This window comes from Passer montanus, unplaced genomic scaffold (assembly GCF_014805655.1).
Source record: "Passer montanus isolate IOZ18808 unplaced genomic scaffold, ASM1480565v1 scaffold202, whole genome shotgun sequence".
NCBI classification, from domain to species: domain Eukaryota; kingdom Metazoa; phylum Chordata; class Aves; order Passeriformes; family Passeridae; genus Passer; species Passer montanus.
This window is the reverse complement of record NW_024366615.1, coordinates 93,083-119,314: the sequence shown is the minus strand read 5'-3', so window position 1 is coordinate 119,314 and position 26,232 is coordinate 93,083. Positions and strand designations below refer to the sequence as shown.

The 26,232-nt window shown below is 39.6% G+C and overlaps 1 long non-coding RNA gene across 1 annotated transcript in view; it reads right to left on the bottom strand.

The window, feature by feature from the left end:
- The window catches only part of LOC120501782, a 50,541-nt gene that overhangs the window by 11,471 nt on the left and 12,838 nt on the right, over nucleotides 1–26,232 (bottom strand). The gene's annotated exons all lie outside the window — the stretch shown is intronic.

Genomic DNA, 26,232 nt, shown 5'->3' with positions numbered 1-26,232 from the left:
TATGTCTTTTATCATTATCATCATCACCACCATCCTCACCATCGTCATCCTCACAATGCTTCTCCAGAGCCCCTGACAGAACAACACCCTCCTGGCAAGTCCTGCACACTCATCCATCTTCCCAACAGCTTCAAGATGCTGAATTCTGGGGTTCAGCTCACTCAAAGCAGGTAATTCTCATTTATTGCCAGGAATCCCCAGTGGCTGCCCAGGCAGGGCACACTGGGGAGGAACCAGCCCAGCAGCCCCCATGGAATTAGGATTTTGGGTGGGAGAAGGAACTTGGACTGACATTTGTAAATCAGATCATGAGGGGACATTGCCCCTGGGAACTGGGCAAAACTTCTTCTTCTTTGCAAAAATCTCCCAAATTATACAAAGGGGAAAAAATGAACAGAAATCCTCGAGGCTTGGAGAGCACAGATCATTTTCAGATGAGACAGAGATTCCCATACCAATAAAAAGCATTATTGGAAGGTCATCTAACCCAGATTGAGTCAATTTTCAGCATTTCAAGTTTGACCAACCACACTCCATCCTCAAAAAGTGTAGCTGGCAAACACAAGCAAAATACACATTATTCATGTATAATATTCCATTATTTATGTAAATAATTCCAAACCCAACAACAGGGATCCTTTTCAGCTCAATTCCCATTATCAGAAAAGAACATTTGGCAGGAAAAATGAGCACATGTCCCACGTGCAGTTATGTCACACATGTGAATTTTGTGCACAGCTTTAGTATCACCAGCCTCCCCCTCATGCACTGCCTGTAACACACCAGTTACAGAAAACTTGAAATGTAACCAAAATATGAATTCATGAAAACTTGGATTTACCCAGTGACCTCACTAATCTCATCATTGCTTCCATGGAGATCCATGTGGTGTGTACACAACATTTCTATCTTGTGGAGGAGGCAGCAAGAAGGTAGGGAAAACTTCCTCCTCCCTCCTCTTTTACAGCAGGAATGCTCTTCGTACAGTTAGAACTGAAAATAATTTCTGAAAATATGAATTGAGGGAATAAAAGAACACAGTTTGCAGTGTTAAATGCTCAGAGGATAGTGGATTGTCAGATTTATTTCATGTTGTATACTTAGAAACTTAGGGGAGATAAATCCATTTGTTTAAAAATCTTACGTGCCAGTTTCCCTCCTGATCAATCCTCTCACTTTTCCCATCAGCCTTATGAAAAGAAATATTACCCAGAAAATTGCAAGTGCTGGTAGAAAAGCACAAAGAGGAGTAAAAAAATCAGTAATTAAAGGTAAGGTAATGATGTTCTAGAAATAGAACAGGCAGATCAGGTTTCTGGTTTGGTTTTGCTACAAATGGACAGAAAAACCTGAAAAAGCAGAAGGTGCCTCAGCAATGAGAGACCTCTGCAAGCACCTTGCCTGCTCTGGAAACATTTGTTTGGCCCATGTAATAAATTACCAATAAATTATCAATAAATTAACAATAAACTAACAATAAATTGTCAATAAACAACAGAGGCAGCCTCAACTTCACTCAAAACCTCATGTACTGATTTAAAACCATATGTCCAGCCCAGATTCTGCTGAAAACCTGGGTCCAACTGTGAGATTTATTCCTGTGACACTTCAGTCAATACAGGAATGGAACAAACAAGAGTTTTGATGTGACTGTGCAGAGATTTTGGGCCTGGAGGCTCTTGCAGGGATCTGGATTCTGCAAGCCCTTTCAGAATTGCTTTTGATTTTCTGACCACAGAATTTCAACATCTGCTGGACTAACAGAATGTCTGCAGTAGTTGTGTCCTAGCTATCAAACCTTGTTGAATTTGAATGTTTCTCTGGACCTGCTGTAACAAAGTGGGTGCCCACTTGCTCTGCTGTTGGTTTTTCATCCCCAGGACCACAGCAAGGTTCTCCCAAGCTCCTGATGGAGGCTGAACCTCCTCCCAAAGCTGCTGGAAGAGCCCATCACCACCCCAACCATTTGGTGTCTCTGAGGGCACTTCAGTGACCCCCAAAGCAAGCCCACTGTGCTGCTCCTCCTCAGAGGGACAAACACAGCCCCTGCAGTGATCCAGCTCCCAACCAACCCTGTTACTCCAGGCTGATTCAGTCAGGCTTAGCAAAGCCCAGCTGCAGCCCCATGGAGCAGGCCCAGGGGCTCTGGGGCTGTCCCAGATGTGCTCCAGCTGCTGGCAAGGCAAACAGCTCGATGTGGCTCTGAGCTCCCTGTCCCCCAGCTGGGGAGCTCTGATCTTCTGGCCTGCTGTGTGGCTGCAGCTCCAGGAGCTTCTGGGGTCACAGAGCCCAGCTGAGAGGGATCACTTTAAAATCTGAATGCAGGCAGCAAATGGAGTGAGAGTGGATTCAGAATGGGAACACAGAACTGGGATGTTCAATGGATTGGCCATAAAATTCATCCTAAACCAAACAACAGATCCCCTGTACTATGAGAACAAACGTCACTTTTTCATGGCACTAAACCTACATTACCCTAAACATCTCATTTTTGTCACTTCACCTCTTCTTCCCCTGCAAAGAAAGATCTGGATACACTTATGAGGTTGTTTTGAATAATTTTGAACAATTAAGAGTTTGAATTCAAACAGAAAATGGTCAAACAGTGCAGAGCCCTCCGGGCTACCCCTCTCTTGCTGGAATTCCCTCCCTCTCATGCCATGTGATTCCAGGCTGCATCAGCATTCAGCAGGACACATCCCAGAGCACCCAGCCCAGAACTGCCATTCCAGCTCCAGTTGCTGCCAGGAGGAGCAGGCTCCAGCAGCTCTTAGAGAATAAAATATGCCAGGACTAACATCTTTACAAGTGCAAAAAAAAATAATCAGAAAATGGTCAAACAGTGCAGAGCCCTCCGGGCTACCCCTCTCTTGCTGGAATTCCCTCCCTCTCATGCCATGTGATTCCAGGCTGCATCAGCATTCAGCAGGACACATCCCAGAGCACCCAGCCCAGAACTGCCATTCCAGCTCCAGTTGCTGCCAGGAGGAGCAGGCTCCAGCAGCTCTTAGAGAATAAAATATGCCAGGACTAACACCTTTACAAGTGCAAGAAAAAAAAATTTACACACACACACACAAATATATATATATAAAAATATATATACAATATTAAAAAAAATTATATAAAATAGTATATATCATACAACATATATTTATATATTTTTATATCATAAAATATACATAATACCAATATATAATTATTATAGATTTATATTTTATAATGTATAAATTATATATTTATATATATGTATAAATTTACATATATGTATTTCCCCCTTCTCCCCCAAAACCAGGTTTATATTAATTTAAAATCATATTACACTTCTGGAATCACAGGATCCCAGAATGCTTTGGATTGAGAAAGGATCTCAAGGCCCATCCAGTGCCATCCCTGCCATCTCCTTCCACTGTCCCAGGCTGCTCCAAGTCCAGACCAGCCTGGCCTTGGGCACTGCCAATGATCCCAATTTCAGCTTCAGAACCATCTCATTCCCACCCTGATTCCACACAAATCTCCACATCCCTTTTCCTGGCTCAGTGGAACGTTCTTGCAAAATGCCAGTGCTGCATTCAACAGTTGTGTAATGCAGAGACTTCAAAAAAACCCAAACCCCAACCCAAACAACCCCGTAAAGGACATGTCACACAGAGTACAGTTTTCCCAGGAGCAGGATTCCACCCAAACATCCTCACTGGGAGCTCAGAAAAGTGAATTTTGTATTTTCAGATCCCTCTCCTGCATTAACCTTTCAAGTGCTACTGCTTTAGCACAAAATTTATTTAAGAGCTGTTATGTACCTCTGATATTTCTCTTCTGGTGTGATAAATAAAAGCATCATTATTCTATTGAAGTTCTTTGTTCTCAAACTGTATAAATTTTTTATATTGCAGCTAAACCTGAGTTTTTGATTTCCTCTTCATCAGGGATGGCTGCTTTTCCCCATTTCATTTTTTATTATGAGTAGCAGAAGATGTTTTCTAATGAGCTAAATCTGAATTAGAGACATTCTTCTCTGCCCCTCTGCACAACATTTAATATCGCTTACTTGCATTGTGAAGATGAAGCAAAGTTTGCCTTCATCTTTAAAGTCATGAGCTGTTTCTTCCACAGACAAAAGTTTGTAGTGACCAACACCTAGCACAGGCAACCTTGATAAGTTATTCCAGATATATACAGTTGTAATGGAGAGAATAAATTTGTTTACAGGGGTGATTTTGACAAATCACATCTCTATCAGTGCACTCCTTAAGACAAAGCAAGCTTTAAGAATCTTCCTGCTCACATATAATTCACCTACAGGAATAACTCCTTTTATAAAGCAATTTCTTCCTTCTCTAAGACAAACTATCAATGTAATAACTCAGGTTATTAAACAAGTTAAGCTCTGCTGCCATTATGATGTTACTCAGATGAATCAGTTGTATTTGTCATGAACAACTTAATCCTCCAGTGGGTTTAGTATCTTAAGTGGATCTTTTTTATTTTAAAGCTTATTTCCTGGTGTCAGAGGGGATTGCTATAGGAAAGAGGGGTGGCAATTGCTTTTCATGTGCTGCTCAGCATGCACTGCAGTGAAGCTCCAGCTGAAAACCTACACAGCAAATTTAAATATTTAACCAAACACACTAGAAATATTTCAATAAATAAATAATCTATAATTAGTACAAACCCATGCTTTGTAATTCTTGTTTTGAAAGTCAAGGAGCTGTTTTCTAGTTCAAAAGGTTCCTGAAGGACTAAATGAAGCTGTCTTATTGTGATGTATTCATTTCCCACTGATCTGATACTCCAGCATTGTTCAGAGTGAGGCTGGTGATGTAAGGAAGGAACTGCTCGTGGAAACTTCTGTATCCCTTTGTGCAGCCCCACTAAAATCCCAACAACAACAACAAAAGTTCCACAACATTAACCAGCAACACCAAAAACCACCCAGCCTTTAACCATCCTAGCTCAGGTTTGCATCTGCACTCTTCATTTTCTGGGATGAAGAGCAGTCAGGATTTCAGATTGGCTTCAGAAAACTGCTCCAGTTACCAGAGGAATGCGGGATGTGAGGGCACGAAGCCCTTCTCAAAATCCCTCTGTGTGTGTCTATTTTATTTACAGGGACCCCCGTGGAATGATGCCTCTGACTCCATGTTCTCAGAAGGCTAATGTATTACTTCATAATACTGTATTATATTAAAGAATACTATACTAAAGAATGCAGAAAGGATACTTACAGAAGGCTAAAAAGATAATAATGAAAACTCCTGACTCTTTCCAGAGTCCTGACACAGCTTAGCACTGATTGGCCAAAGAGTGAAAACAATTCACAGCAGAGTCCAATGAAACAATCTCCTGTGGGTAAACAATCCCCAAACACATTCTGCATGAGCACAGCACAGGAGAAGCAAATGAGGTAACAATTGTTTTCCTTTTCTCTGAGGCCTCTCAGCTTCCCAGGAGAAAAGCCCTGGGTGAAGGGATTTTCCAGAGAATGTGAATGCCACATGTGTCCAGCCTGTGAGCCCTCCTCAGAGCTGGAGGATCCTCCAAACCACAGTGCCAGGCCAGCCAGGTGATCACCCCATCCAGCATGGAAAACCTCCTTTATTTCTGTCTGAGCTTTAATTGTGATTTCCCTGCTCCTTCTCTTATTAATTGTGCAAAAGCTGCCCCTGGCTCAGCCGGCACCCCAGGGATGTCACTGCAGAGCTCCATTCACACTCAGGAGTCTCCACAGTGAATCGAAGCCTGAGCAGAGCTTCTCGGGGTCTTGCTGTGAGTCATGATGACAGAAAGCTGCTGTGGCCATGAACAAACAGCACTGGATTTGCTGGCTTTGTTTTCCATAAAGCAAGGCCTGCTTTTGGGCTGTACTAAGTGCTGCTTCCAGGGAATCCAAAAATCCAGAGGTGGGCATGGAAGACTAAGGTGCTGCTTGAAAAATTAAAAGTTCTTGAGCAAAGCCCACAATGAAGAGACCATGAACAGCTGAAACATCTGTGCACACAGAAAAACTCCTCTCCCAGTTGGGAGCAAGCTGGAACTTGCATGGGGCCCTGCAAACTCCTTAATTGTTGGGAGCAGACAAAGTCTGTTTAGTCATGTCTGCTCAGGGGGAAGATATTACAACACATCTGCACTGCCTCTTTCCACACAGGTCAAGCAGCTCTCCAAAGCTGTTTTTCCACCCTTTTTTTTCTGTCTAAGACCCCCTCAGGCAGGCTGGCCACACAGCTGGTGACACAGGAGGCAGCTGTGCCCAGGAGCTCCCAAACGAGCAAGGAAAGGACAATCCCCAGCACTGCCAGCCATGGCTGGAGGGATTCTGAGTTTAGGAATGGTTGGAGATGTCTCCAAACTGAGCTGCAGTGCCCATTGAGGACCACAGATCAAACTGGGACAGGAATTCTAACTGCTGTCTTCATTGCTCAAAGGATGGAGCAGGTAGCAGGATTCTTTCTAAAATATTCTAGCAAGGTTTTTAATCCGTGTTCCAAACCAGCCAAAAGCTCTTCCTGCTCCACAAAGCTGGGTTCATGTCCCTCAACCAGCAAAACAGTTAATATCAGCACGTCACACACATTATTTGTGTACTAATTAGCACATTACACACATTATTGGTGTGCTATTACACTAGCACACAAATCTTACTGGTTTGGATCTCTCTGTCTCATTGGCAGCATGGGACGACCAAAGGTGGACTGATTCTGCTGGAGTTTTTATATTTGTATGGAAATATCCACTCTTACCTTCAGGTTGATTTTGCATTCTGGAGAATTTTAAGCCTTGCATGTGATACAGACACAATTTATTTTACCAAATTCTTAATTAATATATAAAAATATGTTTAATAAATAGTTTAAACTTGCTTTAAACTTCATCCTTTCTGAACACAAAACTATGGCTAGGCTTCATGTCTCGTTAAAGAACTGAGGAGGATTTATTTTTCACGAGCAAAAAACCCTAAAAGATCAGGTTCAATAAAAGAAATTATTTATCTCCATCAACGTCTCCAAGTTCTAATCTGGGCAAGTGATAACATCAGTGCCATTAGTTTAGAAACAATTGCTGTTTGCTTTATTTAGAGCAGCCAATCAAAAAGGGATTTATCTCCAGACTAGAACTTTTCCCACACCAAGGAGAAATGAAATTCATATGGAGCCCAAGTACAAAGCTGGGCAGGCACATGCCATTATTTCATTGGGGGGAATCTGGTTTTTAAATTCTGGCACTGCTGCTAACAAAAGAAAGGAGTCAAACCCCAACAAATCACTCAAAAGGCAGCACAAGTAACAAGTTATTAGAATTATAAAAGTTCATGCAAAGATGAAAAGTGCCATAAAAACTTATGGGAAATTATGCAGTGAGTCAAGGGTTACTAAAAGACAATAGGGAATGGGATAAGTGTTGCATTTCTTCATGTTTGGAATAGAGCTCAAAGGACACCAGACCAGCAGGATCATGGGATACAATTGTGTTCCTTGACTTATTCACCATGGCACAATTACATTAATAAAGGGAATTTTTGTTACTCTGAGAAAATGGTGGTGTCACTTTGATTTACAATCCATAAAAAAGGGAAATGAGAAGCATCTCCAGAAAGGGCAGCACCTAAACGGATGAAATCATGCAGCAGTGAGACTGAAGGATAAACATGTTTAGGTTGTTTGATTATTGGTGACAACTCTCTGAGAAAATGAGTTAAAGGAGATTTATTGGAAGTGTTTCATAGAAACTGAGATGAAAGATTTATTGCCTGGGTTCTAAAATCACTGCAGAGTGGAAACATCCTGCAGAAGGAAGGTGTCAGAATGCTGACAGCACTGGGGAGCAGAGCTCAAAAGGAGACTGAAATAAAATAAAATCAGTTTTAACACAAGCTGGGAGTTTGGTCACGAGGTGTACAGATCAAAACATGGAGAAGCCTATGGTGACTGACAGCATAAAGGACAAAGAGGTGCTGGAATGAAAAAATCCCTTGTGCAAAACACGGGTAAAACACAGGAGAGAAAACCTGCAGGGATAGAGACACATGGGGGTAAAAACAGGGAAAAACCTGGAGATGAAAAAGCATCAGTGCCACCCAAAATCCTCCTGCACATAAAGCCAGCCCCGGACTGGGACACCCCTACCCCTCCTCTGCCAGGGCCAAAACAAAGCACCAGCACCTGGGAGAAATACTCTGATATATGGCAACGTAAGGATTTTTTAAGTTTAAGAACTGGATTGAACAAAATATGTGAGTTTTAAATATTGGGATATGTGGGAATAGAATGATTTTTTAAGTTTAAGAAACTAGATTAAACAAAATAAATCAATCTGAAACATTGTAATAGAAGGGGAATATTATGATTATTGAAGTTTAAGAACCAGATTGAACAAAAGAAGTGAATCTCAAATATTGTGATATGTAGGAATATTCCCATTTTATTAAGTTTAAGAACTAGATTGAACAAAAGAAGTGAATCTCAAATATTGTGATATATGGGAATATTCTGATTTTATTAAGTTTAAGAACTGGATTAAACAAAGTAAATAAATCTGAAACATTGTGATATATGGAATTATTCTGATTTTATTAAGTTTAAGAACTAGATTGAACAAAAGAAGTGAATCTCAAATATTGTGATATATGGGAATATTCTGATTTTATTAAGTTTAAGAACTGGATTAAACAAAGTAAATAAATCTGAAACATTGTGATATATGGAATTATTCTGATTTTATTAAGTTTAAGAACTGGATTAAACAAAGTAAATAAATCTGAAACATTGTGATATATGGGGAATATTATGATTATTGCAGTTTAAGATCAGGATTAAACAAAAGAAGTGAATCTTAAATATTGTGATGCGTGGGAATATTGTAATTTTTGAAGTTTAAGAACTGGATAATACAAAATAGGTGAATCTCAAATATTGTGATATGTGGGAATATTATGATTGTTGAAGTTTAGATTAAAGGAGATGGGTTAATTCTGACAGCTCTAACAAAGCAGATCACAATTGCTGTGTTCAAGGACTGGTGGCCACGAGCTTGTCCCCACCCCAATCTAATAAGTGAGTTTTAAATAGTGGGATACATGGGAATATTATGATTTTTGAAAATTAAGAATCAGATAAAACAAAATAAGTGAGTTTTAAATATTGAGATATAGGGGAACATTATGATATTTGAAGCTTAAGAACTGGATTAAACAAAACAAGTGAGTTTTAAATATTGTAATATGTGGGAATAGAATGATTTTTGAAGATTAAGAGCCAGAATAACAAATTAAATGAGTTTTAAATATCGGGATATATGGGAATATTATGATTTTTTAAGTTTAAAAAAGTAGATTAAACAAAATAAATCAATCTGAAACACTGTGATATATGGGAAATATTATGACTGTTGAAGGGATATATGAGGAATATTATGATTTTTGAGGTTTAAGAAGCAGATTAAAGGGGATGGGTTAATTCTGACAGCTCTAACAAAGCAGATCACAATTGTTGTGTTCCAGGACTGGTGGCCACGAGCCCGTCCCACCCCAGTGGAGCTCAGCTGACCAAGCAGGGCAGTTTTTATCACTTGTGACTGATCAAAACCTGCTCCAGCCTCCTATTCCCAAAGGGCTGCACAATGGGAATTCCAGCCTCCTGCTGAACCTCGTCCTCCCAAATTGCTTTGTCTGTTTTGGCCCCGGGCTGTGTATTAGAAATGATAAAAGTGCTTCTCTCAAACTCAAAGCAAGGCAGCTCCAGTGCCAGTGTCAACATGACAGAATGCTCGTGGCTACGAGGGGAGAAGGAGAAGGGGGCAGGAGGGAGCTCTCACTCATGCTGGGCAAGCAGGAACAGAATTTTCCTCCCTGGCTGAAGCCCAGGCTCATCCCACCGTATTTTTAACCTTCTCCAAGTCGACTCGACTGGAAGAGCTGCTCTGGCAGCAGTTGCAAATCAAACTTGTTGTAATTATTCTTACAACACAAAAATGAAGAAATGCTTCTGTGCCTTTGATATGTGTTCAGTGCTCTTTTTATCAGGGTTTGCCTCGTTCAGAGACACTGGGAAGAAACAATCAACCAAGAAATAAAGAGCATTTCTTGAAAGGAAGCCAAAATGCAATGTTTTATGCTGACCTACACACAGGGGTTCCCCCCCCTCCCTCAATGAGTGAACAGAAGTTCAGTTTCAGGAGGAAAATACCTTTTTGACAGCACATAAATTAGAATTTGGGACAGACAGACACACAACCCCAACATGCTGTAGTGGCTTGTCACAGTACTCAAGAAGCACAGAATGTTCTGAGTTGGAAGAGATACACAGGAACGTCCAAATTACACCCAAATAAGACTTTTCAAATACAATAATTAAAATCATGACCAAGATCACAGAATCATAAAATAGCCTGGGTTGGATGAACACTTGTTGAAAACAAGTGTTTCACCAAGAGCCAGAATAGAAAGTCTGAACAGTCACTTATTTAATGCTGAAGAATTATTCCCCTACCTAAGGAGAAATATTTATAATTGCAGACATTATAAGGCCCACAGAGAATGTGTTTGAGGAATTTGCAAAATTCAAAGGGAGCTCACAACACTGCAAGGCCAATTTGAATTTTTAACTGTTTTGACTCGTGCTGTCATTAATTTTTATGAGCAGAAAACACTCTAACAAACACAGTCAAAACATCCTGCAGACAAAAGCAGGTAAGATTCAATTTTAAATAATACACTTTTTATTTACATGATGTGCATATCCCTGTGGAACATGGCAAAACTTTCCACAGAGCACAAAGCCCAAAACAAGACTGTGAATGCAAACCCAGCAAGTTACCTGGGTTATTCCCTTTAAGATTCAAACAAAAATGCAGGATTCTTACCTTGGATTTTTGTTTATGTACAGTAAGCTTCCACAGATTTTATTTATAAACTCTTGCTTGGAATTTTCAATTATTTTATTCCCCAGTGCTTCTCCTTTTATGGCCATCTGTTTCTTCCCATATTTTGCCCCAAGGCACATCAGCTGTCTCCACAGCTGAATGAAATTCCCATCTCTGGCTCAAAGGAAAACTTTTTATTTTTTGTTTATTTGTTGAACTAGAAAGAAGCCACCCATCAAAAGGAGAAACCTTTACCACGAGTTGGGTCTTGGGATGCTGCACACATCCTCCTCACAAATATCTCTACATTCTGACTTTGAAATGCAAGAAAATAAGCAGGTTATTCATTGTGGGAGACCTAACTATTGTTACTAATGTTAGAACTGCTCCTAAATGCTTTATAATAGAGTTAATTAGTGAAATTTTTCTCTTCACTCCATGATTCTCAAATGGATAATTTCTTCCATATATTAACTGAGTAGTAAACAGCAACGTGCAGAAGGAAAAATAATGAGCTCAATCAGTGCAACTTAAAAAAACCCTGGTGCCTGGCTTGGCACAATGCAATAAAATTCTGTTTAAATTAGAAAATTATAAATGGGCATAGCTGCCATCATTGACTCGGAAGAGAAAGTGAGACACAGGAGAGGAGATGTGGAGAATTTGGAAGGAGGAAGTTAACAAAGAGCTACATTTAGGCTTTTTATCTAAAATTTTCCAGAGAATGTTTTACAGCCAAGAGTTTCAAGATGAATGAAAAGCTGCTTGGAATAGGAGAAGCATCCAGCTATGAACAGCAAAACAGTTTCCATTAAACCATCCACCAATCCCCATCAAATCAACCCAAATCCACCAATCCCCATCAAATCAACCTAAATCCACCAATCCCACCAGACCTCTGAGGTCACACTCCTGTTTTTGGCCTGATCACTCAATCCCCTCCAGTCCCTGCTGAATTTGAGCCCCCAAACCCTCCCTGGATGGACTGGAAGATGGGAAATAGAATGGGAAAGTGACTTGGGGGTCACACTCCTGTTTTTGGCCTGATCACTCAATCCCCTCCAGTCCCTGCTGAATTTGAGCCCCCAGACCCTCCCTGGTGGACTGGAAGATGGGAAATGGAGTGGGAAAGTGACCTGGAAGGAATAAAACCCAAACAGAAGCCATCTGCAGTCCTAAAAGGCAAAAAGGGAATGGGATGGCTGAGGATGGAGCTGTGTGGTCAAACAGTCTCAGAGCAAATGAGAGAGCTGCAGCCACCCCAGATTTTGCAGCTTTTCCTTGTCAGTAAATGTTCTACACCAAGAGGTTGTTTTGCTTTTCCACCTACTCAGTACCCTAATACAAGGGATTTTCCTCCCTAATACCAAGGATTTCTCTCCCTACCACAAGGTTATTTTCTTCCCTACTACAAGGTTATTTCCCTTCCTACTACAAGGTTATTTCCCTCCCTACTACAAGGTATTTCCTCCCTACTACAAGGTATTTCCTTTCCTGCCAACCCTGCTGTGCTTACTCCTTGCCTGCCACTGCTGTAGGACATCCACTGTTCCACATCACCAACTCCAGCTGAAAAATCAGATTATAAAAGACTGAAGCAAGCAATCATTTGGATAATTGGATCACTGAAGGAGTTTTCTTGCTCAGTGCAAGCTGTTATATCCTGACTGTTTATCAACACATCTAAAGACAGAAACCACCTTTAAAGCCAGGCTCAAACCAGGCTGAGCCCAGGCTCCACGTGCCTGCAGTGATTGGAACACTGAGGAATCATTCACCTCCCTGCAGGTCCTGATTCCTGCCTGTCAAACAACCCCTGCCACGTGACCCTCCTGCTCAGGAGATAAAAATCACTCTGTGTCTTTGGGGACTGAGATCTTCATTCTGCTCCCTTTGAAGTCAGCCAGAATTTTGGCATTTATCTCACTGATGAAGGATGGGATCCCAAAGTGTTTGTTCAGCACTTCTGGAAGGATGCCAGCCTTAATAAAATCAATTGAAATGCATTTTAAAGACATGGCCAATCCAAATATTTATTTGCAGCCTCCCAGACACATCCCAGTATCTGGCATTTCTTTTGCAGCTGAAATGCAGTGCTTGGCAGAGGCACTGACATGCTCCCCACCTTTAGGGAGCCAACATTCCTGTTCCTGCAAGCATTCAACCCAGGAGCTTGTGAAGACTCAGCAGGACTGAAACACTGCTCAGGTTCTCAGCTCCACTCATGGAATAATGCCTTTGATAAATCTGGCCCAGCAAGATCTTAATCCTCCCATTGGAAGAAGTTCATGAACTTAGCAAGGTTTTCCCCTGGAGAAAGAATCCTCCTCAAGATAAGCTATGATATTTATTTTTCCAAAAGTTGCTTCTATTGCTCCAATGAAAAACAAGAAGGCACAAAGAAAAGCTGAGGGTGTTATTACCAATACTTTCTAAGAGTCCTGAGTACTAATTAGGGTGGAAAATAATTTTTTCCATGGTGCTGGTTCCCACCATGTCCTTTTATTTTCACCACATGCTAGAACAATGTTTCCCAGGTTGTTTTAGAATCACAGATAGCATTAGAAGCTGAGCTGTGAGGACAGCTGAAGGCTTCCAGGGGAAAGGGAAAAGGCAGCAACCATTTTCCACACCTGCACAATCTGATGCATCTGCAGAGTGCTCAGGTGAAAAGATGAAATGAAAGCAAATCCTCAGCACGAGCACTCCAGGGTTCTGAGAGGTCCTGCAGGAACACATTTTTAAAAGAATGACCTCCAGCATTCCCTGTCATTTTGCTTTTTTCTTTCTGGATTATTAACACGCATTGATTCTCCAGAATTGCAATTTCTACAGTCTTTTGAAAGCTCCAAGATTTGTATAAATATAATTTCCTCATCTTGCTGTCTACATTATAGGCACAAAGTTCAGCACATATTCTCCATATTTATACTTAATTCATCTTTAAATCTTTCATTATGTCAAGAAATATTAGAGTTTTGCATAGAATTATAGAAAAAAAATTAAGTTAGGGACACCTGGAGGTGATTTATTGTATGGGAAACTCATCCTATGGAAACTTTCTCCCCAGGGATAATGTCACTGTCTTCACCTTTTTGCTCCCCCACCTCTGACAGAGTTTTCTGCTTAGAAAGACAGAAATGTTGTGCTCCAGTGCAGTGCCTTAATTACAGGATTATTTAAAATTAATTTAAATTAGATAAAAGTAAGAAAGTGTGGAATGAAACCACTTTTAAACCCAAACCCATTCCTCAGGACCCTATCAAGTTCCCTCAGAATGAAGACCCCTCTGCTTGCATGAAAATTTAAAATCAAAACCTCAACACTCACCACACTCCTGGGAACAAAACTCAAAACTTCTCCTTTGTAAAATCACAAATATTTATGACTAAAGGTTTTTTATTCACGACAGCAGAGTGATTTTTGTTCAGCCTGACACAAGTGAAGCCTCTCCTGTAAACTGCCCCTTTTAAGTTGAACCTCAGTCAGAAACCAGGTTTCAACACCAATTCAAGGCCATGACTTCCCTCTAAACAATATCATAACAAACCTTAGACTAAAGGAAACAATGCACAGGTGTAACCTTGCTTTTTTAACTATGAGGAAAAATTCAGTCAAACCAAACAGTTTAGAGGTTGTTTTATTTAGTTAAGACTGACAAGTCCACACAAGCTAAAGACACCTCTCAATTTAGGATTATTTTCCTCCTGGCAAAAAAAATAAAAAGAGCATTTTTACAGTCAAATTTGATTTTTTTTCTTTAAATATTAAAATATCCCCCTTGCTTAATTATTAAAATCCCTCAAAAGACAACTTGGACACAATAAAGAACCATTTATTGGTTCTGACTGCTATATAGTTTTCTATTTAAGACAACTAAAACAAAGATAGCATGACAGCAGAAATACTTCCAAAATCCAGCACTTTTCAGAGATTTTCCCTGTTAATTTTCAAACCACCACACACAACAGAAGCTTGAGTTTCCATGTGCAAATATATCTTAATACACTCAGTTTTGGTCAGCGTCTTACCTAACCCAGAGCCACAGATTAATCTCTACAAAATAAAACCAAGAATACAAAGAATTCCATCTCTATCCCACATTCCAAGGCCCACATGCCACAGCTCCAGCTCTGATTCACAGGTAGCTGGAAAATAAACTAAAGAGCCAGAACCGAGCAGAATAAGCCTGGATCAGGTCCTGGCAGCTTAGAATTGCACCAGGACCCTCCAACCACGGGGAGGAAAAAGAAGAGGATGAAGAGAAGGAAGAAGAGGAGGAGGAAGGAGGAGGAGAAGGAAGAAGAGGAGGAGGAAGAGAAGCAAGAAGATGGAAGCATTTACTCCCCATTTGCTCCTGAGGGAACACCAGGCACATGGATCTGCAAAAAGTTTTCATCCCTGAGCTGAATTTGCTGTTCCATTATGCAAGCACTGCACTGGGTTTATTCTGCAGCCCCTGCCCTTGCTGGGTGGTGTTGCCAAGTTGTTTTGCTGTGACTCTCCCTGGAAATAGGAGAGGGCTGCTGTGGCATTCACATTCTCTGGAAAAATCCCTTCAGATATAATATAGTATCATAAAGTAATAAATTAGCCTTCTGAGAACACGCAGTCAGATTCATCACTCCCCCTTTGTCTGGGGGGAACACAAATACCATAGGCTGCTGCTGCAGGAGCTGGAAATGACCAGCCAAACCCCTCCTCTGCTGCTCTCACCCAAATATCTGCTGGGTACCAACATCAGCACCCCAAATGCTGAATCCCCATGCAGGGGGAGAGCCAAGCTCCAGCTCTCAGGTTTGGGATATCTGCCTGACAATTCTACATTCACAAGGCTCTATTTAAATTGGGATATGAGGCTTCACAGACATGGAGCTCCAGCAGTTTTGGCTGCAGAATTAACAACAAAACCTGCCCTGGAATAACAGCAGCAAGGAATGTCACTGGTAGCACAGCTAAGGAGCTGAGTGCATACAAGAGGCACAGCCCAAATCTGCAATTAGGGTTATTTTTATCCCACAAAACCCCCAAAATAGCTGAAGATTAGTATTTTAATGCATGGGAAATTTAATACATTTGACTGTTGAATAGAGAAAAATAGATTTCAGCCATTTTCAACAGAGTTTTTATACTTTGATTTTTCAATTCCTTTCCATAGCAACCAAGCACAACCAAGATAAATACCAAAGTGAATTTGTCACCTCCATCTTCACTGCTAAAGTGACTTCTTTTCTCTCCTAGGCAGCAAAATGTGCCAGATTTCCCTGAAGAAAAGCATTTCTCAGTGAACTGAAGGAAAAGTTGGAATACTGGGGTCCCAGTTGCTGAAAATACTTTTTTTTTTTAAATTTCTTCCTCCTTGGAGAGGGGAATGTCAGAATGGTGTGAAACCTTGGACACTGCAGGCAGGAGAACTGAGCTGAAGTGTGAGACAATGCAACTGGGAATCACATTTTGTCATACCTGCACTCTGGCTGAGGCTGAATTTCCCTGATTTTCCCTAGAGAAGTTCTGGAGGACAGCTGGGAAAAGTCTGCTACACAGGCAAGAGCTCTCAGGGCTTCATTAATTTCTGTCAAAACTCCATCATGCTAATTAGGAACTAATTTATAACCTGAAGATATTGACTGGAATTGAGTAACTTCAAGGAGTTCGAGATGCCTGCGTGTGAAAATTCTGATAGATATTGAGAAATCCCCCAGAGGCTTCACTTCTCAAATGAATCCTTCAAAAAGACACAACTGTACTGCAAGCACCACATCAGATGTTATCTCCTCTAATTCCCTTCCACAGAACAAATCAAACAGAGCTGCATGTTGTAAAGTTCTCTGTAAATATGGAAATGGTTTGGAATTGTTCAAAGCACAGCCCTTGCAATGAGACATTAGAGAAATACCACTAACTATATTGAAATGATAATTTTTCAGCCTTTGATTGTTACTACAGATACCTATATAAATACAAATACCACGATATGCATGCACTTCAGAAAGAACTGCAGGAATAAATTAAGAGTTGGATTTACATTACTGCAAGTAAAAAATCAGATTTATATTATTACAACAATTGTCCTTGCAATGGGACAGTGGCTGCAAAGTCACTGCACCTTATGACATTAGAGAAATATCACTCAATATATTGAAACGATAATTTCTCAGAATTTGATTGTTCTACAGATACCTATAGAGATACAAATAACAGGATCTGCCTGCCATTTGGAAAGAACTGCAGGAATAAATTAATTTAAGAGTTGGATTTGCATCATTACAATGAAAAATACACTTAAGATACTTTAAACACATGTCTACTTGTCTGTTTTCACAGAATAACTAAGATTAATGAAGTTGATTTAAATACCTAATCCTACCAGATAACATGATAATTTCAGAGAAGGGACAAACTAGGAAGCAAGCAAAACCTAGTTTAAAATTAAAAATAATATGCCAAAACATATTGAGAGTTGTGATCATGAAAAGACCTTGCCCTAAACCCTGACTTTATTCTCAATAACTACAACAGGAAAACCTGAATGAGCACTTTTGAGAGCCACAGCCCTCAGCAGCTCATTGTTTCTGATTTTTGAAATAAAACCCTTTCATAAAAGGGCTCGTGGTACAGGTTTTGTGCAAAGACCCTCCAAAATCTTCCAGTATTTGCATAGGAGTGCCCTTAACATATTTGATTAGCACCAGGTTCCTATGAAAGCTATAAAAATATTCTTCTTATTTGCTACAATTCTAGATTGCCATATCCATTTCAGAGCTAAAAGGAAGCCAAGTCCAATTTAATTCACCGTGAATTTTTGTTGTGTTGCTGTCAGACTGAAGCTGCCCATGTCCAATCAAGTACAGCTGCATTTCCAACCAAGCACAGAAAGATGGTGACTGGAAAAATGCCTCCCTTTTGCTGGATTATAAAAATAAATGGTAAAAGAATGCATCCCCAACTCACAATATGCAATTTCAATGCCATTGGTTTTCTGTTTGGAACTAGAACTATCACACAGCAAATAAAGATCAACATTTGGTTTTGTTTTGACTTTTTTTTTAATTTTAAACTAGGTTTTGCTTGCTTTCTAGGTTTTCCCTTCTCTGAAATGATCATGTTATCTGGCAGGACTAGATATTTAAATCAACTTCATTAATCTTAGTTATTCTGTGAAAGCAGACAAGTAGATATGTGATTAAAATATCTTATGGGTATTTTTAGTTGTAAAGATATAAATCCAACTCTTAAGTGATTGCCCACACAGGGATCAAACCCAGAAATGTGGTGGTTTTAGTACCATGCTCTGATAAACTGAGCCAATAATAAAATAATCACCTCAGAGTATCTCTGGGGATCAGATAAATGCTCTGGGGACACTCCTGAATTGATTCCAGACAACACAAAAATAGTCTTATTAGCAGAAATTGTTGCCTTCCAACTCTGTTTTCTCCTCATCCTCAGCAGCTCTCAGGAGACGCCAGCAGGTATAATATGCTATAGATATTTATTTTATATATTATTTATTTTTATATAGATACATTTTTTCTAGACCTGGGGATCTCTTGGGATGTTTTTTCTCACAGTTCTCAGGGAGAAGGGAGAATTTCTCTCACAGGAGGAATTTTCTCTCCTCAACCATAAATTCTCTGTGGGCCAAGCACAAGAGCCCCGTCCTCCTGGACAAAGGAGGAGTACACCACTGAGAAACCTGGAATATAAACCTTCCTGCTCCCTTCCAGAAGAGAGAACTGATAAACATCTGGGCTCTGGAAATCACTTTGGGATGTTTGGATTTTGCAGCAGCAAACTGCTCTCACACACTGTGCTACATCATCACATGACCCTGCCCTTTTCCAAGAAAAACCCAGGCAAGTGAAAAGACTTCATTACCATCAACTCTTTTTTCTTAAAACTTACATAATTACCGTGCAATCTCTTCTAAGATCTGATTTATTCTAGCTTTAATTACTCACTTCAATGAAAGGATTATTTCATAAAATATATCTTTTCACTTCAATAAAAAACACAGGTCTCTTTCTCTTTGCTGTATGTATTTTGTTTACCACTTGCCAAGATGTTATTTCACATATGTGAAAAGAAAACTGGACTGAACACATGTGGAATAAACTCTTGGCAAAGGCACTGCAAGGGCTTGCCACTGAGAAGATTAGATTCACAAGAAAAGCCTTCTACTTTTTCCAAAATCAGCAAAGGTATTAAATAAAACAAAACAAAACAAAACAAAAAACTCATGAAAAGGAAAAGAAAGGATTTTCCAGATAACTCCAGATTTTTAGTTATTAAGATTTTCCTCAGAAGACCTGAACATCTCAATTGTGTGTCCACCAGAATGTCAGGGTTCCCATGCTGAGGAAAGGCAGAATTATAAAGCCCTGGTTTTATTCCAGTCTGTGTTCCTCATTTGTTTAACAAGACTGAAAACTCCTGATTAAATCATCAACAACTCTGATTAGAACTGGTTTTATTGATTAGAATTGTTGCTGTTAGAATTCTGATTACAATCGTGAGAGAGAGCACTTAAATTCTGCAGCTTTCTTGATTTTTGCACCATCTTGCTTAGTCCACAACCCACATTAGCATCTATTTTAGTCCATTAGAAATGTTTTAATTACTAATTTGGGAGCTCCACTTTGAGATAGGTTAAAAAGCAAATTTCTGACCTCCTGTATGCACAGCTCCTGCAGACCAACACTGAATTGCAAGACAGGGATTTGTTGCCCACACAATGTTTGCATCTCTCGAGTTCTCAGCTGGGGCAGAACATTGTTTCCAGCCAAACAGATGCTTGTAAAATTGAAAATGAAATTATTTCATTTAGCTGCATCATCTCACCAAATGTGCACAAATTCAGCTCCCAGGAAAGTTTTCCAGGTGCAGATTTACTAGAAGGTATCTCAAAGATGGAATTTTAAGAAACCCAACTTCAGGTAAAAAGATTATTACAAAGCTGGTACGTAACTTCAGCATTCCAAAGAAATATTTTCTAACATTTATTAAATGATCATGTATCTATGTTAGGTTATCCATAAAATACTGCTAAAATCAGATTAAATTACACCATCAGCTATGCCACACTTGCCCATAAGAGCTCAACTGTGCAGCTTGGACAAACTTACATTTATTTCTTTCAACTTCCCAACAGCCAAAATATAAAAGTAAATGGCACAACCCCCATGAAAAACTCCCTTTTAAAATAATTTTAAAGCTAGCAATTTTCTCACAATTTTTTAGAACTTTACAGGTGAAAAAACAGAGTGAGATTGAGCTCCCTGATAAAAAACCTACAACAGCAGAACAAAACTCAGAAAGGATCTGAGGATCCCCAACTGCTCCTTTTCTGCAAGAAATTCACATTTCTTTCTAACCTCAAACAAAAAAAAAATCAAAGATCTGAGGAGATTTATGACAAATCAAGCTGCCCTTTTATCCCTGTCACAAACCACAGATTTTGGTTCAAACCCAGTTATTATGGAAAAAAAAATCCCACTTCCACAGCACAGCACAAAACCCTGGCAGATTTAGAGCCCTTCAACGTCTTATTAGCAGAAATTGTTGCCTTTCAAGTCTGTTTTCTCCTCACCCTCAGCAGCTCTCAGGAGATGCTAGCAGGTATAAACATGCTTTCTTTTAATTACAGAACTGCATCACTGCTGTAACTGATTCCCAGCTCCAGCAAATTATAACCAAGTGCCCATTGTGCATAACAATCATTTAATGGCTGACAAACCATCATGAAGAAAGCTTTAATGAAGAAAGCTGGAAGGCTGCCCGAATTTTATGGCAGCACACTCCAAAAGAAAGAGTTACAATCTGTAGTTAAGATTAAGAGAGCCTTTTAATCCAGATGGCCAGAATTAAATAAGGCAGTGCAGGGAAATTTTCATCAAAAGCTAGTGCAACATGAAAGTCCCAAAATTCCCCCAGTAAACCACGACTAATTATTTCAAACAGAGGCTGCACGTTCGTTTTGTGTTGGGAAGAACTCAGAGGGAAATCCAATGTGAATATGTTGCTTTCTCTGTGATAATTCAATTTACCCACTAGCTTTTCTATCATAAAAGAAAGAATCAAGAAATCTCTGTAGGCAGAACTGTTGGGACAGTTAAATAATAAAATTTTTCAAAAAAATTAAAGTTAAAAGCTTAATTAGAGTTAATTAATTAAATTTAAATTTAAGTTAAATGTAATTAAAATTAAAGTTAAAAGTTAGAAAATAAAATTTAAGGAGTTTGCAAAATAAATGACAAGTTCTTTCAGATTTTCAGCTTTAAGATACAGCTGAGTAAAATTGAAGCTGTTGAAACTGAAATTTGAAAAGGTCCTTAGTTGCAGTATTGTGTTGTTAATTAATAAATGACACCCAATTTTCACCCAGGTTTGCTCCCCTCTGCTTTAATTCTCTTGGAAGTGCTCAGCACTGCTCAGAAGATGTTTCTTTCTCTGTGATAATTCACTTTACCCACTAGCTTTTCTATCATAAAATAAGCAGCAAGAAACCTCTGCAGGCAGAACTGTTGGGACAGTTAAACAAAAAAATTTTCAAGGAATTCGCAAAATAAATGACAAATTATTTCAGATTTGTAACTTTAAGATACAGCTGACTAAAACTGACTCTCTCCAATTGTTCTTAAAAAGTACAAATACCAATTTTTAGTAGGGCAATAAAGCAGCAAGAGGCTCTGCTTTTCAATGACTCTTTTTGCTGCTGGGGGTTTTGTAGAAACCCCAGCGTGGAGAGGTACACAAAGAACTTGATTGCTCAGCTCCTCTACAAGAAAAACATTTGTCTTTTGCAAAGAGTTTTTATGTTGATGAAATAAAACCTCTGTGAAATTCATCAATTAATTAGAAATCACAGACTCCTGCCAAGTTTGAACTTGCACAGACCCAGCTTCATTTCACCTTCCAAAAACAGCCCAGACCAGCCCATTTTGGGCACCTTGCTCTGATGTTTACATCCATTCCTTTGATCTGTTTGCTGAGGCCAAGCTGGTGCTGAGCTCATAAATCACTTTGTCCCAGTCAGAAATACTGATTCGGGCAGGAAAATAAGGGACTGTGTTGAGAGTGGGCAAATCCCAGGGAATAATGGAATAATGTTGCTCCACAGCATCGTGCTCCCTGCCTGAGCCCCTGCACAGCAGAGCAGCCCTGGCAGCTCTGGGAAATGGAGAAGTGTTCTGCTTTCTGACACAGGGGCTTTCTGCTCTTGCAGAGCTGGAAGGAGATCACGGCATCTTTGATTTGTGTTTTTTTCTGTTCCATGATTTTCTGACAGCAGCAAGCTTTGAAAGTCTGCCAGGCTGCCTGGAATGAGGAAGGAGTGACAAGGTCTGATCACTGATGGCACTGCTGTCCATATTTATATTTTGTGGTACTTCTGTGCACACACAGAAGGAACTTCAGTTCCCTCTGCTCCCAAACACACACCAAGGGCTGCTGCAAGCACAAAAGCTGCCAGTTAATCTGCTTTTTTCTGTAAGAAACAGCAACATTTCTACCTCATGGATTATCGAAGTTGAGGAAAAACATAAGCGACACAAACAAAGGTTTGACAAAAAGGAAAAGAAGACCCAAACATCTGAAACCCCTGGTTCATCCTGGCTGCACAACATCTTTCATTTTCTAAATGTTATCATTTTCCCTCTGAGCTCTCTCAGGGTGAATAAAATATTACTGACATGACTCAAAATCAGAAAAAAAATGCTGCAGCAACTGAGTGTGAGCTGAATCACAAACTGTGCTGCTGGTGGCACCAGCAGCTCCTGGATTATCTGCAGATGGAGCAGTACAAAGGAAATCCTGTCCAAAAGCAACAATGATGGAGCTGCTGCTCCCTGTGGGACAAGGAGCAGCCCAGGATTGCTCAGTCCCCCTTATCCCCGTTTTTCCAACAAGGCTCTTGTGCAATGTCAGGAAAATCAGAAACTGCCACTCACAAGGGTTTACACACAGGAAAAGGCAAATCCAGTGGAGATGTGGCTGTGGGCAACTATTCAGCAAAGACAGCCCTGAAAGGAGAAAAATCAAACAAAAGAAAAACCGCACGTGAAATTTATTAATGAGAGACACGGGAGGAAAATCTAATTATGAAAAGAGATCAAAATTGCCACAACAAGATGCGAAAAGAAGTTGAAAGCATCTGGCCTGAACTATTCCAGCTCTTCCTGCAGGACTCCAATAAAGCAGTGAAATATCAGAGTCAGGCCTGGGTCTGCACTTGGGAATTGGCTCCTGCTCCAAAGCTCTGCTCTTGCTGTACAAGGGAATTCTTAGGATAACTCAGTTAAAAATTACAACATACCATACCGAAATAAACACTGGAGAACAAATAATTATAAAATAGCCATTAAAATGTCCCCCAAATCAATGTATTGTTTATTTGTGGAATGCCTGCAAAAGTTTTTTTTAAGGGGGTCATAAAAATTCCTCACTCACCATGAGTCCATTCATGAGGGCAATGAATTTCCAGAAAATCCAATTTTTTATATAGCTCAAGAGAAATATTTTTGGATACAAACTTTAAAAAAATACTGCTTTTAAACGAATAGCTTTATTCCTTAAAATGAACAAAGACTTGTCTGCAACGTAAACAACGAAAATAAAATTAAAAGAAAGGAAGACCACAAGTCTTGTAACCTAAACACAATACCCATTGTCTGGACTTCCCTATTTCCATGAAGAACATCTGATTTTCATTTTGGATTAGAACATTCTGCTAAAATTACTAATGCACTGGGATAAAACTTAATTTAAAATTTCCAGATGAACAGCTTCAGCTAGGATCCGATGGCTGCTCCGTAAGTGAGAATTCCCATTTAAACTCTGGAACAATGATTAAAATCCAATATTGAATCCTTGCTGCAATAAGTTTTGATGATCTCAGAGAGAACAGCAGAAAAAAAAAATCCCACATAAAACTCAGATCCACTGGCAGCTTTTGTCACTGCCTGGCCAGGGAAAGCTTGGCTGGTGGCCTGATATGTTTGTAATTCCAAGAACTTCCAGTATTTTTCTGTGAAGAGTTACTCAACTGCCAGGGATGAAAATTCAACTTTCAGCGTGCTGGAGTTGATGGTGAGAACAAAGATGACAAACTTCTCTCTGATTTTCACTTCCTTGGATTTTCTGCTCAATAAAAAGCTATGGAGAGACCTGAGCTGGACAAAAAGTGGGAATAGAAGGGGCTCCTTCTCCTTTTTGTTTGTCTGAGGAGGTGAAAACAAATTTGGGTACTCTTGGTGATGTCAGCATGCTCTGACATGTTTTTATTTCTGAAATAAAAACACACAAAACCCAAGGGCCCACGGCAGCTTTGCTACAAAAGCTGCACTACAAGAGGTTCAGCTCAGCCTTCCCTTGGGCTCCATTCTTTCCATGGAATTGGGGTGAAATAACAGCAAAAACCTCAGGGAAAATCCAGAAGAAAAAATGAAAACTCCTGACAGAAAAAATAGAGGCAGAAACAGATGGACTTAGTATTGTCTGAATGAGGGCACACATCTCATTCTGGCAATGGAAATAGAATTTTTTTTTAAAAAAAAAAGGTATCTGAGGCCATCAGTATCCTGTGGACAGCCTTAAATTTCCAAGAAATTACATTAATTCCAGGCATGAAGAAGATAGAGGAAAAACAAGATTTAAAAAAGCTTTTATATATATATAAATGTTAGGGTTTAAAGTGTAACTTTTGCTGTTTAATTGTCAAAGGTGGAGGCAACAGGCCTTGGCAAGAGCTGTGGATTGGAATAATTCCCCAGGCACACAGGGCTGAGGGAGGCTGCTGACAAGGGGCAATGGGCTGAAGGAATATTTCCCAAAAATGCCTGGTAAATTACACCTGATACTCAACGGGCAGGAAAAACAGGTACTGACAATTTCTTATTGCTCAATGGGGATGCAAATATTGGAAGGTGCATGTTTGTACAAGAAGAATGTAAAATCAACCAGAATATTAAATTGACTTTATGGGGAGAACAGAATAAATGCTGGGCAAGGCACCTCTCACTAAAGGAACAAAGAGAATAAAACACAGGGCCTGAGCCTAACCTTAAATCCAGTCTTTGTATAGAAGAAATTTAAATATTTAAATGCAAACAAAGTATAAAAATTAAGTATAAATCAGTTAACAGCACCACAGTATTACTGATGTAATTCATTTGTCCAATAGCACTTTAAAATGGAAGTGTTTGCAATCATAAACTGAATAAATGCTGCATTACTCAACCAGATTATTGTGAAAGAGCAGAAAGATTGAAGAAAAATTATGGGCTTTTTTTTAACATGATGAGGCTCAGGAAAAGTGCAAGAAAGGGCCAGTAATGAGCAGCATTTTTATAACATTCTGCTAAAAAACAAGTCCATTATTGAAAAGTAAATTGTTTAGAAGCATTCCTATATCAGTTTAAAAATACATTTATATAATGTGTATTCAGAAGCTATATCAGCTTACAAATACCATTAGAACAAAAGAATACAAAAATAACAGGAAACTGCAAGTGTTGATTCTGAGAGTTTACCATGAAATAACCTGAACTAAGTGAAGATGAGAAGATGAACATTTTTATTTAAAATCCAACATCCAGAGGATGCAAAGGAGACCTTCAAAGCCAAGGCAAGCAGGTGTGAACCAAACAGAAATGATGGAGCATGGAGGACATGAGGGCAGAACTGTTGGGATGCTGGGAAATCCAAAGGAAGCAAAAGATGGGATTGCAGTGAGTGAATGAGACAGGAGAATTTCATCACTCAATTCACAGCAATGATACATCTTGGGTAACTAAAGCAAAACTGAGAAAATGTTAAAAATAACAGGAAGGGAGGAAGGATTAAAGCAAACTCTGTTGGATGGGGTTGGAGCACTTAATAGTAAACTGGAAGAGCACAATAGGAGGATGGGAGGTTTTGAATGCTTAACAGAAAACATTTGTGACCCATGAATGAAATAGCTCCAGCTCCCAGCAACAATGACAGAATTGTCACAGCAAAAGGGAAACCAGGAAAGTACTTAAGAGCAAAAATAATACCAGTGGTTTGCATAGCAGTAACATCTGTGACTATGGCAATATGAGCACAATAAAGAATGAGAGCTGTCTTCATTCAGCTTTAAAAATACCTTTGGGTGGGAGACAGAGAGAAAAATGGGCTTGCAGGGCTGCAGGAATCCCAGCTGCTGGGTTTTGTGGACCAACAGATTTCTTCTAATTGCCACTGATTTACAATCTGGGCAAGAGATTATTTTCATTCTTCCCTTCTGCCCTCCAACTCCTTGATATCCAGAACAAACAGATTTTTGCATTTGAAGGTTTTCATTCTGTGATGCCCCTCCTAGCATGAAATGAGAAGCCCTAAATGAAAATATTCCAG